This window comes from Neofelis nebulosa, chromosome 5, assembly GCF_028018385.1.
Source record: "Neofelis nebulosa isolate mNeoNeb1 chromosome 5, mNeoNeb1.pri, whole genome shotgun sequence".
In the NCBI taxonomy this organism is placed as follows: domain Eukaryota; kingdom Metazoa; phylum Chordata; class Mammalia; order Carnivora; family Felidae; genus Neofelis; species Neofelis nebulosa.
Window position 1 is genome coordinate 42,101,742 of NC_080786.1, and position 18,910 is coordinate 42,120,651.

The 18,910-nt window shown below is 35.9% G+C and overlaps 1 long non-coding RNA gene across 1 annotated transcript in view; it reads left to right on the forward strand.

The window, feature by feature from the left end:
* Positions 1–18,618, forward strand: part of LOC131511976 (uncharacterized) — a 375,735-nt gene extending 357,117 nt beyond the window's left edge. Inside the window, exon 6 of the long non-coding RNA XR_009261849.1 lies at positions 17,617–18,618. This is a non-coding gene — a long non-coding RNA (uncharacterized LOC131511976). The remainder of the gene's footprint in view (positions 1–17,616) is intronic.
* The last annotated feature ends 292 nt before the right edge of the window (positions 18,619–18,910 follow it).

Below are 18,910 nucleotides of genomic sequence, written 5' to 3' on the forward strand. Positions count from 1 at the left end.
TCATCAAAATAAGCAATTACTATTTATTATTATGGTAGGACTAATTTCTATTTATAATCTTCATTTTAAGCTTTGGTTGATATAACAAAATTAGTGCAATTTAAAATTTTCCGTATATCTCTGCTCAAATATATTTTAAGCTTCTTGAGGTCAGACTCTTACTTCCTGGAAGCTCCACTTCCAAGCATATATCTCAATAATGACAACACTATAGGGGTGCCTGGGTGGCTCAGTCAGTTAAGCATCCAACATCGGCTCAGGTCATGATCTCGTGGTTTTTGAGTTGAGCCCCGCACCGGGCTCTGTGCTGATAGCTCAGAGCCTGGAGCCTGCGTCAGATTCCCCTTCTCCTCCTCTCTGTGCCCCTCCCATTCTCATGCCCAGTCTCTCTTTGTCTTTCAATAATAAATAAACGTGAAAAAAAAAAATAATGACAACACTATGCATACTCATGGTATGTAAGAAGTATTTTCATATGAGGATAGAAGATAGACTTACAGTAGTTCAAATCTCAGCTCATATTTTTTTTTTTTAATTTTTTTTTTCAACGTTTTTTTATTTATTTTTGGGACAGAGAGAGAGAGACAGAGCATGAACGGGGGAGGGGCAGAGAGAGAGGGAGACACAGAATCAGAAACAGGCTCTAGGCTCCGAGCCATCAGCCCAGAGCCTGACGCGGGGCTCGAACTCGCGGACCGCGAGATCGTGACCTGGCTGAAGTCGGACGCTTAACCGACTGCGCCACCCAGGCGCCCCTCTCAGCTCATATTCTTATTGATCAAATGACTTTTGCCCAATCTTTACACATAAAGTGCTTATGCATACCAGCTACTTCATAAATGCTACTTCTAAGAGTATACTATAAAATTTATAGATAATTACGAAGCAAGATAAAAAATGTTTTTTGTAATTCATCACAAATTGGTTTTACCTGTGTGTTTCTTATTTCTTTGTTGAGATGCATCATCAGAAGCTATTTTGAAAGAATTTAATGGTGTAATGATATTATACCCTTTCTTGTTTTCTATATACTTTTTGCCTTAATTAGATAAAAATTCACTGAAAAAAGACAGATTGTGTAATAATCACAGACATACCAAATCTATTTCTTAATATCTTTGTTTTTTTTTTTTTTTAATTTTTTTTTCAACGTTTTTTATTTATTTTTGGGACAGAGAGAGACAGAGCATGAACGGGAGAGGGGCAGAGAGAGAGGGAGACACAGAATCGGAAACAGGCTCCAGGCTCCGAGCCATCAGCCCAGAGCCTGAGGCGGGGCTCGAACTCACGGACCGCGAGATCGTGACCTGGCTGAAGTCGGACGCTCAACCGACTGCGCCAGCCAGGCGCCCCTCTTTGTTTTCTTAATAATCTTCAAAATCAGTTTCAAAAATGTTTCATAATTTCACGTTATTACATTTCACTTTTAAAAACTCAAGATCAAAAGGTTTAAGATGGTGATGCAGGAAGACCCTGAACTCACCTCCATGGACATTCCTAATCTGTACCTATAGATAGAACAATTCCTCTTGAAGAACTGAGGGCTGACTGAACAGATTTGCACAACAAAGAGTAGAGCGATTGCATAGACTATGGCAGAAGAGATGGAGACAGGTAATGAAAGGAACCCCATACCAACAATATGAAAACTGCAGTGGGAGGAGTAATACTGAGGAACCAGGAGCAGCTTTATCTGCCCTCGGGCAAAAAAAAAAAAAAAAAAAAAGCGCCATGGTTTAAAAGGACACCTAGAATATAAAGGAATAGCCCTCTACCAAATGGAGGAAATTGTCTCTGGGGTTGGAGGGGCAGGCAAGTGCTATTGATTATGATCCTCCTCCATCTTGATAATGTAGAGGGGAGCAGAGTAGCCAGCCTGCCACCCAAGTGAGGCTGAGCCCCTGGCCCACACCAGCCCTGGACACAGAAAACCCTGGGGCACAGGAAAAGGGCTGCAGTTTTTAAAAAGCAACCAGAATATATAGGAACCATCCCTAGAACTCTAGCAAATGATAGGAGAGTTGCTGGCACTCTCTCCAGGTTTGGAGGGAAAGATGAATGCCTTTGTTTACATTCTTGCTCTAACTTGAAGGGACAGAAGAGAGCAGGGTCTGAGTGCTCTGGCGGGCCAGCTATCTTAGTGAGTCCCAGGCCCCTGGCATACAACAGCCCCAGCTTTCCCATGAAGGCAGCCCTAGTACAGTGTGTACTGGGATATCCCTGGACAGTGTCAACTACAGCTCCAGTCATCTGGCCAAGGTAACACAGATGCAAAGCACCCAAAACACCCCAGGCTTATACCCACTTCAGTCCCAGATGACTCACAAGGGTACCCTCTGGCAGAGAACCCCAGGAACCTCCAGCCTGTGCCTGCTTCAGCTCTAGCTGTTCTACCAGAGATCCCCCTGCACAGAGTACCATAAGACCACCTGGCCCACCTAAATTCCAGACTTTTTTCCAGGGTATTCCCTACATAGAATGCCCTGGGACACCCCAGCTTGCACTCACTTCAGTTGTCCTGCCAGTGTAGAGAGTCCTGGGAACCACCTGAAGTTCATTCTCACTTCAGTTTCAGCCATCCGATTAAGGCAGCCCCACCTTGGAGTGCTCTGAGACCCCTAGCCTATGCCCGCCTATAGCTCCAGCCAACCAGCCATAACTACCAGGCATACATTCTGCACAAGAACTTAACTTCACAAGGCCATTCCTTTGAGGTTAGGAGAAGTAGCTATTCTATCTAATTCATAAACATAAACACAGAAAGTCAAACAAAATGAGAAGACAGAGAAATGTGCTCCAAATGAAAGAATAAGAAAAAAACTTGGAAACAAAGTCTCAACAGAACAGATAAGCAATCTACCTGATTAAGTGTTCAGAGTAATAGTCATAAAGATGCTCACCAGACTGAAGAGTAAATAAACTCAGTGAAAACTTCAACAAAGAGATAAAAAAAAATAATAAAAAAAAGAACCAGTTAAAGAACACAATAACTGAGATGAAAAATATACTAGAGGGAATCAACAGCAAATTATAAAGATTATAATAAGAGACAAAAAAGAGCATTACATAATGATAAAGGGATCGGTCCAGTAGGAGGATATAACAATTGTAAATATCTATGCACCCAAAAATGAAGCACCTAAATACATAAAGCAACTGTTAACAGACATAAAGGGGGAAATTGATAGTAGCACAATCATAGTAGGGGACTTTAACACCCCACTTACATCAATGGAGAGATAATCCAAGAGGAAATCAATAAGGAAACCGTGACACACTAGACCAGATAGACTTCATCTGTATATACAGGACATGCCATCCCAAAACAGCAGAATACACATTCTTTTAAAGTGCATATAGAACATTCTCCAGGATAGACCAAATGTTAGGGCACAAAAAAAATCTCTCAATAAATTTAAGATGATTGAAATTATCAAGAATCTTTTCTGACCAAAATGGTATGAAACTAGAAATAACTTACAAGAAAAAAACTATATAAAAAAAAGGGGGGGGGGGAGATGGGCACAAAATGTAGAGGCCAAACAACAGACTACTAAACAAATGGGTCAGTGAAGGAATCAAAAAGGAATTCAAAAATGCATGGAGAGAAATTAAAATAATAACAATCCAAAATGTTTGAGATGCAATGAAAGAAGTTCTAAGAGGGAAGTTCATAGAGATACAGGCCTACCTCAAGAAACAAGAAGAATCTCAGATGAATAACCTAACCTTTCACCTACAGGTAACAGAAAAAGAATAAAGCCTAAGGTTCATAGAAAAAAGGAAATAAAGATCAGAAGAGAAATAAATGAAATAGGACTTAAAAATGATAGAAAAATCAATGAAACAAAAAGCTTGTTCTTTGAAAAGATAAACAAAATTGATAAACCTTTAGCCAGACTCAGCAAGAAAAAAAGAGAAACCTCAAATAAGATCAGAAATGAAAGAAGAGAACAATGGACATCACAAAATACAAAGGATTATATAAGACTACAACAAGAAATTATATGCCGACAAATTGGATGACCTAGAATACATGGATAAATTTCTAGAAACATACAGTCTTTAAATACTGAATCAGGAAGAAATAGAAAATCTGAACAGATGAACTACTAGTAACATAATTGAATTGGTAATCAGTAAACTCCCAACAAACAAATGCCCAGTGCAAGATGGATTCATGGGTAAATTCTACCAAGCATTTAAAGAATTAACATCTATTCTCCTCAAACTATGCTAAAAAATAGAAGAGGAAGTTATGTCTTCCAAATTCATTCTATGAGGCCAGCATTACTCTGATACCAAAGCCAGGCAAAGACACTACACAAAAAGAGAAAACTACAGACTAATATCCTTCATGAACATAGATGCAAAAATTCTCAACAAAATATTAGCAAACCAAATTCAATAATACAGTAAAAGGATCATTCATCACTATCAAGTGGGATTTATGCCAAGTATGCAGGATGGTTACCCATCTGCAAATCAACCAATGTGATAGATCATATTTATCAAAATAAAGGATAAAAATCATAAAATTATGCCAGTACATGCAGAAAAAGCATTTGACAAAATTCAATGTGTTCATGATAAAAAATCTTAACAAAGTGAGTTTGGAGAGAATATACTTTAGCATAATAAAAGCCATATATAACAAACCCATAGCTAACATCATACTCAGTGGTGAAAAACTGAGAACTTTTCTTTCAAAATCAGAAAAAAGATAACGATGTCTACTCTCACCACTTTTATCTAACATAGGACAGGAAGTTCTAGCCATAGAATTCAGACAAGAAAAAAAAAATTAAAAGCATCCAAATTGGCAAGGAAGAAGTAAAACTGTCACTATTTGCAGATGACATGATGCTACATATAGAAAACTCTAAAGATTCCACCAAAAAAATGTTAGAACTAGTCACTCAGTAAAATTGCAAGATACAAAATCAATAAAAATAAGTTGTATTTCCATACAGTAAATCAAAGTAGCAAGAAATTATGAAAACAATTCCATTTACAGTTGCACTAGAAAGAATAACTAGAAATAAGTTTAACCAAAGAGGTGAAAGACATGTACTCCAAAAGTTATAAAACATTGATGAAAGAAATTAAAAATGACACAAATAAATGGAAGGATACACCAGGCTCAGAGATGAGAATTGATATTGTCAAAATGTCCATACAACTCAGAGCAATCTGAAAATTCAATGCAACTGCTATCAAATTACCAATAATGTTTTTACAGAAATAGCATAATACTAAAATTTGTTTGGAACCACAAAAAACCCAGAGAAGCCAGAGAAATCTTGAAAAAGAACAAAGATGGAGGTACCATAATTCCAGACTTCAAGATACACTACAAAACTGTAGTAATCAAAACAATGTGGTACTGGCACAAAAATACACACATAGACCAATGAAAGAGAATAGGCCAGAAAACAAAAAACAAACAAACAAAAAAACAAAACACACTTTTAAATGGGTAATTAATCTATGACAAAGAAGACAAGAATATACAATGGGGCAAAAACAGTCTTTTCAACAAATGGTGCTGGGAAAACTCAACAGCAACATGCAAAAGAATGAAAGTGGACCACTTTCTTTACAACATACACAAAAATAAACTCAAAAGGGATTAAAGACCTAAATGTGAGGCCTAAAATCATAAAACACCTACAAGAAAACATAGATAATCTCTTGGACGTTGGCCTAACTTTTTTTTTTTTTTTTGGCTTGGCTCTTCAGGCAAGGGAAACAAAAGCAAAAAATAAATAAATAAATAAATAAATAACTATTGGGACTATACTAAATAAAAACCTTTTGCATAGCAAAGGAAACCATCAATAAAGTAAAAAGTAACCTAGTGAATGGGAGAATATATTTGCAAGTGATATATTTGATAAGGGGTTAACATCCAAAACAGATTTAACAACTTACACAACTCAACATCAAAAAGCAAAATAATCTGTTAAAAAATGGGCAGATGACTGGAATTGACATTTTTCTAAAGACATATAGGTGGCCAATATACACAGGAAGAGATGCTCATCGTTACTAATTATCAGGGAAATGCAAATCAAATCCACAATGAGATATCACCTTATGTCTGTCAGAATGGCTAGAATCAAAGACACAAAATAGTAAGTGTTGATGAGCATGTGGAGAAAAGGGAACCTTCATATCTTTTTAGTGATAATGTAAATCAGTTCAACTGCTGTGGAAAAGAGAATGGAGGTTCCTCAAAAAATTAAAGAAATACCACATGATCCAGTAATTCTGTTACTGGATTTTTACTTAAAAAAAAAAAAAAAAATGAAAACACTAGGTTGAAAATATATATGCACCCCTATGTTTATCACAGAATTTTTTACAACAGCCAAGATATGGAAGCAGCCAAAGGGTCTATTGATAGATGAGTGGATAAAGATGTGGTCAATGTATACAACAGATTTACTTAGCTATAAAAAAGAATGAAATTTTGCTATTTGCAACAACCTGGTGGGAACTACAGGGTATTATGCTAAGTGAAAAAGTCAGAGAAAAATAAATGCCATATGATTTCACTTATATGTGTGATCTAAAACACAAAACAAATGAACAAACACAAATAGACTCATAAATACAGAGAACAAACTTGGTTTGCAGTGGGGAGGTGGTTTGGAGGAAGGAAAAAATAGGTGGAGGTGATTAAGAGGTATAAACTTTCAGTTATAAAATAAGTCACAAAGATTAAAAGTACAGCATGGGGAATTTAGTCAATAATATTGTAATAACATTGTATGATGACAGATGGTAACTATACTTTACCTGGTGAGCGTAACTTAATGTATAGAATTGTTGAATCATTGTGTTATACACCTGAAACTAATGTAACTTGTGTGTCAAGTATTATTTAATTTAAAAAAAATATGTCATAGGGTAAAAAAGATCAATTTCAAATTACATTATAAAACTATAGTAATCAAAACAATATTGGACTAGCATAAATGCAGATACTTAGGTCAATGGAAGAGAGAGTCCAGAAATGTACCCATGCATGTATAACCAACTAATCTTTGACAAAGATGGAAATGGAAAACAATGGAAAAGGATAGCCTCATCAATAAATGGTCAAGATACCAGATATCTATATGCAAAAGAACAAATTGTACCCTTATCTTATACCATACAAAGAATCAACTCAAAGTGGATTAAAGACTTAAATGTAAGACCTGAAACTGTATAACTCCTAAAAGAAAACATAAGGGGCAAAGCTCCTTGACATTGGCTTTAGTATTGATTTTTTTGTATTTGAAACCAAAACACAGGCAACAAAAACAAAAATAAACAAGTTAAAAACTTTCTATTTTGGAATGGAATGGAATGGAATTGGTTTCATTAACATACTTCGAAAAATGATCGGCATCTATACTGTAAAATCATTAAGAAGCCAGCAGCAAAGGGAACAATGAAATGAAAAGGCAACCTATGCAATGGGAGAAAATATTAGCAGACTTTATCAGATGAGGGTTAATATCTAGAATATATGAGGAACTCCTATAACTCAATAGTAAAAAAACAAAAATAACTATCGAAAAATGGGCAAAGTACTTGAATAGACATTTTTCCAAAGAAGACATACAACCAACATGTATATAAAAATATACTCAACATAATTTATCATTTCAAAACCACAATGAGATATCATCTTTCACCTGTTAGGGTGGCTCATAATCAAAAAGATAAAAGATAACAAGTGTTGTCAAGGATATGGAGAAAAAGGAACCCTTGTATGATATCAAGGCATATTATAAATTGGTACAGCCATTATGGAAAACAGAATGGAGGTTTCTCTAAAATTAAGAATATAACTACCAGATGATCCACTTATGGGTATGTTTTCAAAGTAAGTGAAATATTATGGATATTATGCTAACTAAAACCAGCCAGACAAAGAAAGACCAATAGTGCATGATCTCAGTCATTTGTAGAGTCAAAAACAAACAAAACAACAACAACAGCAAACAAACCTTGAACTCAGTAACAGAAGATTGGTAGTTACTACAGGGTTAGGGGAGGTAAGGAGGGTTAAAAATGGACATGTTGGTCAGAGTGGACAATCTTTCAGTTATAAGATGGATAATTTTTTGATCATAATGCATAACATGGTGACTCTAGTAAATAGTAATAATGTATTATATACTTGAAATTTGCTAAAGAAGTAGATCTCCAATGTTTTCATCACACATGCATAAAAACTGTCAGTTGATGTATATGTTAATTAGCTTGATTGTGGTAATTATTTCACTATCTGTACATATAGATAGATCTATATAACAAATCTAAATTTATACAACTTTTGTCAATTATACCTCAATAAGCTGCAGGAGAAAAATTAATGCTACACCATAATGCTATTGTTTACTTGATATGTATCCCATACTTTTAAGAGATTTGGATTAATAAATAGGAAAGGAAATTATTTCCATTTCTGTTTATTAGTTGGTAATATTTTATCCTTTAAAAAATAAAACTTAATATGTGATACTTTATCATGTCAAAATACATTTGATAGCATCTCCTTTGGAATTTATTGTAATGAATGAATATAAGTTTATATGGAATAATTTCCAACTTTATAAATAGTACTCCATTACTTGTCATTCTAATAACTGTATGTCAGGAAAAAGATATTTATAGTCACTAGAGGGAATGTACATTGCCACATTTTTGTAAAGAAATTTATCAATAAGAAGCAGAGACTTACAAATTTGCACTGTATAATCTAGTAATTCTTTTTTGGAAACCTACTCTGAGTAAATAATGACAGACGTGGACAAAGATTCAAGCAAATAAACTGGTTATAGCATCATGTTTAAACAACAAAATGCAAAATAACCCAAGTATTCCAAAGTGATAGATTAGTTAATTAAATTCTGTATGTAAGTAAAATAATTAAAATTACATTTTATGAAGAACTCAATGTTTTGATAGCTACTTATGATGGAAAGTTAAATGAGAATTTCTTTAGAACAAAGCATTCTTGTAAAAATATATCTGAATTATGCACTATAATAACTAAGTGAAAATATAATGAATGGCTTTTACTTCCTTTTTGTTGCTTTCCTGTATTCTCTAATTTTTTTACTGGGAAATATTATATTTATGATTTAAAGAAAAGTGTTCTTTTAAAAAATATTACTCTGCTCTCTACTTTGATCTTAAATTTCACTGTCTGTACAACATTCAGCACAGTTGTCTTTAGAAAAAGATCTCTAGCGTGCTACAAATGATTACACATAATAATCTAAAAGATGGTTGCTATATTTATGCCAATGTTTTATTTTTTTTCCACTTAAAGCAGTATTTTCATAGTGGGATTTATCTTCTCTCTTATCCTCTACGGATTAAGGTTCCTCCTCCTCTCACCTTTCATTTTAAGTGGCTGGTAGCCTCCAGGTTTTTCCCACACTTCCTATTTGCACAGGGCTCTGTGCCCTATTGCTCGTGTTAAAGTAGGAAAAAAGAAACATCTGGGTTTTGAAAAAAGCAAATATTGTAAGAACAAAGGCATGAAAGATGGATTTTATTTTAGTACAGACTATTGTTCAGTCATATGACTTTCTTTTGTCACATAAACACACATGGCAAACAAAACACGCTGAGAGAGTTTTTTCTCTCTCTCTCAAAATTGTCTGTATAAGGACAAAATTAAAAAAGAAAGTTGAGAAAATCATCTAGAATTTTGCTTCTTTAAACATGCTACACAGGATAAAATTAGGCGTACAGCACTAATTATTCAGAATAGGGTCTATATTGGCATTTCCAATAGAACTCTTTGTGATGATGGAAATATTCTATATCTGCATCGCCCAATACCATAGTCGCTAGCCACATGGGGTTATTTAACACTTGGAATGAAGCTGATGTGACCGAAGAACTGAAATTTTAATTTTTGTACTTTCAATGAATTGAAATTTAGTCAAAATCTGCCTTGTGTTTATGAGCAACCCTATTAAACAATGCAGGTCTATTCAAATCTGACCTGAATTCAAGATAACCATGGGTGACTTCCATATTAAATGCTTAGCTATAAGTTCTTATTATTATTAAAATAATTTTATAATAAAAAACTAATAATTTATAAGATTTTTCAAGGGATAATAGTTATTATTATTGCCAAATTTATACTTAGAAAGTCCAACACAATTTTTAAAATAAAATAAAGTCATATTACAGTGCAAGATAGTACCAAAATACTTGCCTAATCAAAAATATGAAGGCTAAAATTCTGTTTGGAAAATGCCCAAAAATAGAAGAAAAGAACATTTCGTGTCCCTGCCAAATCTAAGGAATTAAATGGGATTTTTCATTTTTTAAGTTACAAAACACAGTAAATAAATTCCATTTTTACAAATTCATTACATCGTATATAATGAGACATTTGCAGATATTTTAAATAACTTTACATTATACTTGATAAAGTTATGTCACTGTAGTATATAAAAATGTTTTGAATATACAGGAAAGTAGAAAAACTCCATAGCCCAATTAACTGAACACAGCCACTATCATCATGGTAAGTTTCCTTTATGATTTCACCTACATTTGCTATGTTTTCCTGTGTAATTGGGCAATATTACTAAAAATTCTTCATAGACATGCTAAATGACTGTATAATATTCCATTTAGTGATTGTGCAACATTTAATTTCTCATTGTTTCTAATATTTCTAATATTATTTCTGATATTTCATGTTAAAATAAGGCTATCATTCGCCAATTTTTTAATGTTTATTTTTAGTTTTGAGAGACAGAGAGAGTATGAGTTGAGGAGGGGCAAAGAGAGAGGGAGACACAGAATCCGAAGCAGGCTCCGGGCTCTGAGCTGTCAGCACAGAGTCCGACACGGGGCCCAAACCCACCAATTGTGAGATCATGACCTGAGCCGAAGTCAGGCGCTTAACCGATTGAGCCACCCAGATGCCCCTCATTCACTAACTTTTAAAAGTGGTTTGTTACTGGGGCGCCTGGGTGGCGCAGTCGGTTAAGCGTCCGACTTCAGCCAGGTCACGATCTCGCGGTCCGTGAGTGAGTTCGAGCCCCGCGTCAGGCTCTGGGCTGATGGCTCGGAGCCTGGAGCCTGTTTCCGATTCTGTGTCTCCCTCTCTCTCTGCCCCTCCCCCGTTCATGCTTTGTTTCTCTCTGTCCCAAAAATTAAAAAAAAAAAAAAAAAAGTGGTTTGTTACTATCAACAATAAATATGGTTTTTGTTCTTAGACGAAGCTTATGTTGGCCCTTTTCTGAAAGAACTTTCTGTAGAATGTATTATAATAACAATTTCTAGACAGAAGGAAGAAAGGAGGGATGTTCACATAATTTGTTTAGGTTACTTAAATTTTGACTTTTGTTATTGCCAAATACCACAATAAAGTCACCTTCAGTTTTTCTCTGTAAATGCACATGGAGTTACAGCACACAGAGAAACACTGTATTTCCTCTTTTTGCTCACAGACAGTAGCAATTTACCTTTTCCCAAGCTATTAGAAAAACCAGCCTCTGTATACATAGGCAGGTGCTGTTCTAAAACCCCTCAATGATACATGTTTCTTGTCAACGGAGAAAGTGTAGAAAGGAGTTCTCCATATGCCTTTTTGGTCTTGAGTCAGCCGAGGAAACCTACCCGTATGGCCTTGTAGGTTCACTAGCATTTAACTCCCAAATGTCCACCTCTTCTAGGCTTTAAACCTATTCTTCCTATTAAGTAACAGACAATCTGGAGATGTTGAAGTTATTTCCTATTTAGGAGGCCAGTAGATTTACAGTTTCTCAGACGTAGGGTTTTCAATTAGAGAAATTAAAGATAAGCAGGTCCATGATTGGTCTTGTCCCTAGAGGATTTAGTAAGCTCTCTGCTAAGGTTCAACAATAATAAAACAACAATAATTAATACAAAGTGCTTTAAAGAGGAGTCAGACAAGCATTTGGAAGGAAAACCTCTGTGCCACCCTTGATCAGATACAGAGGGAAGAAGATGAAGATGTTTCTTTATTTATATTTCACACACTTTATCATCAGCGTTTAGCAGATATTGAGCGATTCGGGTATTCAACTAATACCCGTGGAGCTACATATTCTTTATTCGTACCTTTCTTTCAATTAATAGCATGCAAAATTCCACGTATTTTTGCTCAGACACAATTTTTTGATCATTTAGGAGGTGCTGAAATTCAATTTAAAGGCTAAAACAAAAGCTTAAACGGTGCGCTTTCTATTTTGTGAATCGCAGATCCTGCTTTACTGATACGACACCCAAGATTCTAAGCTGACATCAAAGCAAAAAAAAAAAAAAAAAAATCATCTGAAATGACAGCAGCAGCTGCAGCATCCGCCTCTAAATTAGGCTGTGTTTCAAAGTCTGGACTCAACTGCTAAGCAGTATAAAGACCCAGGAGGAAGGCTGCCCAGAAAAGAGTGAGCCTTCCGACCTAACACATCAAAGTAACACATGCTAGGAAGAGCAATAAACGCATGTGGCCCACATTCACGTGCTGCCTAATTGCACTGGGCTCAGGAAACCAAGACAAACCTTCAGCTGATTCCCGGTTTAAGAGAGGATTTGAGATCTTTTCTATGCAGAAAGCTGACACAAATTGGTTGCAGATTACAGTCTGACTCTGCAATGAAGCATCCCATAATTTCAAAAGATGGCCATTTCAGTGTCATATGGCATCTTCAAAACACTGACTTCTTAATGTAGTAACATATAAACTAGCCATTAGGTATAAATAAAAGTTAAAAAATAAGCTTCATAAACGGAGAAAGCCTTAATTTGTACATTCAGGGATGGATGCTTTGAAGAAAGCCTTTTTCATTTGTTTTGCATATAAATTACCAATTTTGAGGGCATTTATCTTCTAAATCATAAGCTATTTAACAAGAACTTAGAATACTAATATCTATTAAGAGGAGGGAAATAGTTATACGTTTTAGAAGTAATTTTTAGTAGAAATACCTACTGTCATAAGGTTTGCAATAAGGCATCATTGCTATATATAGACAATATATTTAGTAGCACAATTTGCAATTAGATACAATGCAACACACATAAGAAAGCTTAATGTATTAGAACTCTGCATTCTTTTATTTTGTGTTCATACCCTTTATGCTCTTTACAGTATTTCGGCGCACAATGCCCTATTATTATTCTACAAAATACTCTTCTGTATGTGTGAATTACTGAAGTTAACTTACACAATTACCTGAGGAGACTTTAATTATAATTAGTGGAAGGCTGATAATTAATCCTATTAAGTGAAATATGCATGAATTTTCACTGAACATATGCACTGAAGAAAAACCTCGGAACTATGCAGGGTGGTTATAAATAGATGAGAATGGAAAGAGAAAAATGTAATACTGAAATTCTAAAAATTTTGGCCCTAAGTTTAACTAAATACACGATTGCAAAGCTTTAAGAGTCATTTTTTAAATTTACATGAAAAAAATTAGTAGGAGTTAGCCAGGTGAAAAGTTGGAGAATAATATTGTATAGTGAAGAATCCGAATCAATTTGCATGAATTCCTGTTCAAAGAGAAGCTTTATATATCCAAGATTCAAAAAACAGTAATTGTCTATTATAGGCCAACTTCCATTCTTGGTAACGATATTTAAAAATAAGGTGGCGGGGGGGTGGGTGCCTGGGTGGCTCAGTCAGTTGGTTCGGCGCCCAACTTTGGCTCAGGTCATAATCTCACAGTCAGTGAGTTTGAGCCCCTTGTTGGGCTCTGTGCTGACAGCTCGGAGCCTGGAACCTGCTTCGGATTCTGTGTCTCCCTCTCTCTGCCCATCCCTCATTCGCACTCTGTTTCTGTCTCCGTGTCTCTCTCTCTCTCTCAAAAAAATAAACACTGAAAAAAAAAAAAGAAAGAAAGAAAAGAAAAAAAAAAAGGTTTTTTCCTGAAGCTCACACTCCAGTAGGGGAAACAATAAACATAAAAGAAGAAGGGAGGTAAGACGGGGGAAGAGTGGGAGATTACAATTTTAGGATAAGGAAAAACATGCTTTTTAGTACTGGAATATGTCATAGAAAGTAACTGAGGTTAGGAAAGATGACTTTAGGTTTTCTGTCAGCAAATGCTCCTCTGAGGAGGTGATATTTTTAAGTTTTTATTTAAAAAAAAATACAGTGTAGTATTAGTTTCAGGCGTACAATTTAGTGATTCCATACTTACATACTGAGGAGGTGATATTTTAACTGTATTTTGACTAATGAAAATGGGCCAGCCAAGTAAAGATCTGAGGGAAGAAGATTCCAGGCAGAGGAAAGAGCAATTTGATGGAAATGGGTTTGGTGCATTTAGGCAACAAATAATCAAAAGCCAGAACCCTCATAGCAAGAGTGAGAGAACCTGGAGAGGTGGACGAAATCATGAGGGTCTTTTTAGACTAATGAATTTACGGTTTAGTGCCATGAGAAATCATTGCAGGTTATCAAGAAAATGAGTGACATACTCAATTCAATGATTCAGCGGGTGAAGGGCTTGTGTGGGAAGCAAGTATGGAAGGAGAGTGAGCAGTCGGAAGGCCCCAGCAGGAGCTCTAGAGGAAGCAGTAACACTGTAAGCAAAATTATAATGGTGATGATGGAGAAAACTAACAGATTAACGATCTTATGGTAGTTTGAAAAAAGCCAGTGGTGTCTGACCTAAAGATTCAAATATGCATTATTTCAAAGAATATTATGTTAAGTGTACTACATGTAGAAAAAGCAATTTCAAATAGGGCACTAAAAATAAATTTCCTATATCCTTCCTTTCTCTTTAATATTTTCTCCCAGGAATATGCTAAATTGGTTTGTGGCTTTATTAAAACTTTCTGCTTAAGAAGACTTTACCCTCATCTTACAGACCCCTGAAAGTAGACGTTTACATTGAAAACTCATATATATCTCTAAGTACATCAACTTTAACATCACCTTAATTAAGTTGAGATTTCTTTATTTTTCTCCTGCTGTTTTAATGAGAATATATTCTGCTTTCTGATATACAATAAAATTATATGAATACAAATCCATTATGAACCCTCTGTTTTTGAAAGGCGAGATACACTTTGATATTACCAATTGTTTTAAAAAATAAAGCTTTTGGGGCGCCTGGGTGGCGCAGTCGGTTAAGCGTCCGACTTCAGCCAGGTCACGATCTCGCGGTCCGTGAGTTTGAGCCCCGCGTCAGGCTCTGGGCTGATGGCTCGGAGCCTGGAGCCTGTTTCCGATTCTGTGTCTCCCTCTCTCTCTGCCCCTCCCCCGTTCATGCTCTGTCTCTCTCTGTCCCAAAAATAAATAAAAAACGTTGAAAAAAAAAATTTAAAAAAAAAAAAATAAATAAAGCTTTTGTGAAGGAACATGAAACATGGCTGTTTACATTCGTATCATATGAGGTTCAAATCAAAATGCTGTTTTCATTACTTCAACAAAAATAGCAATTGATTCTGTCAGGATCTAACCGAAGTACCTACTGCATGTCACAATATTCCTTTTCCCCTCCTACCAATTGGTGAAAGTAAAAAATAAAATTAAATTAAAAAAGGCAAAGTTCCAGTTTTCTTATAGAACTCTTACAGCTTAACCCTTCAGTATTGATTATCATGAACATTTCTTCTGTTTTGCCCTTTCTTACCATGAATATATGACGACAGAAGTATTCCCTCAGTGGAGGCCTGAATGATATCTCATGATGTTTTCATGACAGTAGTGCATACAATGACCCATATGCTAAACACAGAAGAGTCAACATGTTTAAAAGCCATTTGGGAGTAGTGAGAGAAGCCAGAGAGCAAGTCTAGAATCAGTCACACCGTGGTATTTTTGTGTCAGGTTTGAAGTGTCAAAGCCAGGGTTGACTTAGGGAACTTCAGGAACTCCCCAGAGGTTTAGGTCACAAGGAAATAAATTTAGGAATGTGAGTCATTTTCTTCACGGAACCACCATTTCGTGCTCGTCTACTATCTAGTATATAATTTGCTTCCTGATGAACCTTTTTTTACATAAAAAGGACATAGTCCCTACCGCTTGAAAACATTACACACTGTTGAAAGATTTAGAAAAAGGATAATTGAAATTCCAAGGAATGAGTATAATGATATGAGGTAGCACACATATTAAGAGTCCACTGGAGGGGCGCCTGGGTGGCTCAGTCGGTTAAGGGTCCGACTTCAGCTCAGGTCATGATCTCATGGTCTGCAAGTTCGAGCCCCGCGTCGGGCTCTGTGCTGATAGCTCAGAGCCTGGAGCCTGTTTCAGATTCTGTGTCTCCCTCTCTCTCTGACCCTCCCCCGTTCATGCTCTGTCTCTCTCTGTCTCAAAAATAAATAAACGTTAAAAAAAAATCATTAAAAAAAAAAAAGAGTCCACTGGAAATATGTAACCCAGCCAGGATAAACTATTTGGGAAGAGGAGACTATATTCAGAGGAGATGTTCCAAAGAAAGTACTGTCTGTAGTGTAGATATGAGTTGGACCACTGATGAAGAACAAAAAGAATGCAGGCAGGGTATAGTAGACTCTGTTGGTTACAAATCCAACATCCTTTCCCATTCATATTCCTTCCTAACAGAACTCTAGTTTTGCTGAGACATCCAACATTCCCATACACAACCATATGCCTCAGAAGAAGCAAACCCTATCCCCAGATCCATGCATGGTTCTAATTGGTCTAAGGTAGAGTTTCTCAACCATGGAACTGTTGATACTTGGTGCTGGATAATGCCTTGTTTTGAGTTTTGTAGGGTGAAGGAGGGAGACTGTTCTCTACATTGTAAAATATTTAGCAACATACTTGACCTCCACCCACTAGATGGCATTAGTACGCCCTCCTCTCCTCACTGTGACAACCAAAATTATCTCCAGACATTACTAAAACTCAGCTGGAGGACAAAATCACCCCCCACCCCATGTTGAGAACCACAGATCTAAGGATAAGTCCAATGGTTCTGGAATGCATATGTGATCAAATTCTGACTCTGCTGATATTCACATTTTTGTGCTGGAACTTTGTCCTGGAAATGCTTCAGCCATCTTGTTTCCAGCCTGAAGAAAAATGTAATAACCAAAGATAATAGACAGAAGGTAGAAAAAAAAAAAACAAAACTGTCTTTGATGACATTTGTCGAATGAATTCTTTGTCATGGGGAGCTGTCCCGAGTGTCTCAATATGTGAAATAATATGTTTATTGTCGAAGCCAGTTTGGATTGAGGTTTCTACAAATTGTAGCCTAGAAATCTTTAACTGGTACCAAGAGGAAGTAGCATGTGCACCATGTTGAGGAGAGTGCTTCCTGGGCTCTGCAACTAATCCAGTGTGGCTGGAGTTCAACAACTGAAGTGGTGAAATGAAGAAAGATGGAGTATATAAGTTATTATAGTTGACACTTACTCAGTGGTGAGTAGTTATGGGGAAATACGTAGGGTTTAAGCAGAGTCAGAATTGGGTTTGTGAATGCCGGTTGGAGAATGAATGAAGAGAATAAAACTGAAGCCAGAGGCTAGAGTCAGGAGGAAGTCATAGTATCGCAGGTGGGAATGGAAGGTGGCATCTTTACTTCCATTTTCCTAAATAATCTGCTCATTGGTTTGTCTTTGCAGTATTCAAAGCCAGAAGACCAAGTTTCTACGTTCTAGTCATCCTGTAACCCTACTCCTGTCTGGCTTCTCATTTGAGGGACCTATCACAGCTATCTGACACAACCATGGTGATAAACATAATCAGCACAGGCACTCCCATTTTTAGACTTTCAAGGAAAATAGACTTTGACATACATAAATCTGACTTGATCTTTAAAACCCTACCAATAAAATAGCCCTCTAATCACACCATAAGTTTACCATCAAGATTTTCACCAAGTGAAAGATTTTCACAAAGCTAAAGTGACACACGTATGGAACTATCACGAAGAGAGAGTAAATATAGTGAGTGACCTCTGAGAAACAACAGGTACAAACACTAGGTTTTGTTCCAGATGCTCGAGCAAGCTGAGGTCTACCCACTATTTAAGTGGGATAGGTATTTCCCTCAATTAGTTATGGAGTCATACACAACATCTCTAAATGGTTCAGAACTCAACTTCTTGCCAGAAAGTTAAAGTAGAACTGTACAGAGTTTCTACTTTAAAGATGTGGGTATGCAACTTTTGAAAGCAAATTGCAAGGTAAAAGAACCCACACTAGATTAGGTCATTTGAAAAACACTGTTTTATAGCATCTTCAAATGGCGTATCTGTGCGGTCATGTTCCCTGCTGAAATGTGCTCTCTTATTTTCTCTCTCTCTGAAACATTGATAATACTGGAATTCTACTAAAGTAAGTAGTTTAGTGGTTTGGGAACTAATATCACTGAAGTAAAAAAAAATTATATTTGGAAATATTGAATAACCTTTTTATCTCTCTTTAATAAAGAATGAAACAGACCAATTTACCATGTTAAAGGGAAGTCTATGATCTATGATCGATATCTCTTTGATATTTAAGTAGATTTTTTATTGGTTTTTGTTTATAAAACAGTATCCACTGTTTGCAGGCCTTTCCTAACAGCCTAATTGTCTTGTCAGTTTGATTTTATATTTTTTAAAAATTAAAGCTGCTGTATTAACTTTCTTTACTCAGTTTTGGTTGTCTGCTGAAAGAGGTAACTGATACGTTCATGCCCATATCCCATGCGAATAACTAGAAAGAATGTCCATAAAGCTTTGGAGGTGGTTTTATCAGAGGAAGATGCTTGCATCAGAAGCAGTTATATGGAATGTATGATGCTTACATACATGTGCGTATTATTTACAAGGATTTTAATCTTTCACCAATGAGCAGGTGATGGGTATGAGTAATGTTTCTAAATCCCTGTGTACCACAATGAGAACATGAATTATCTTTTTATTATAGTGTC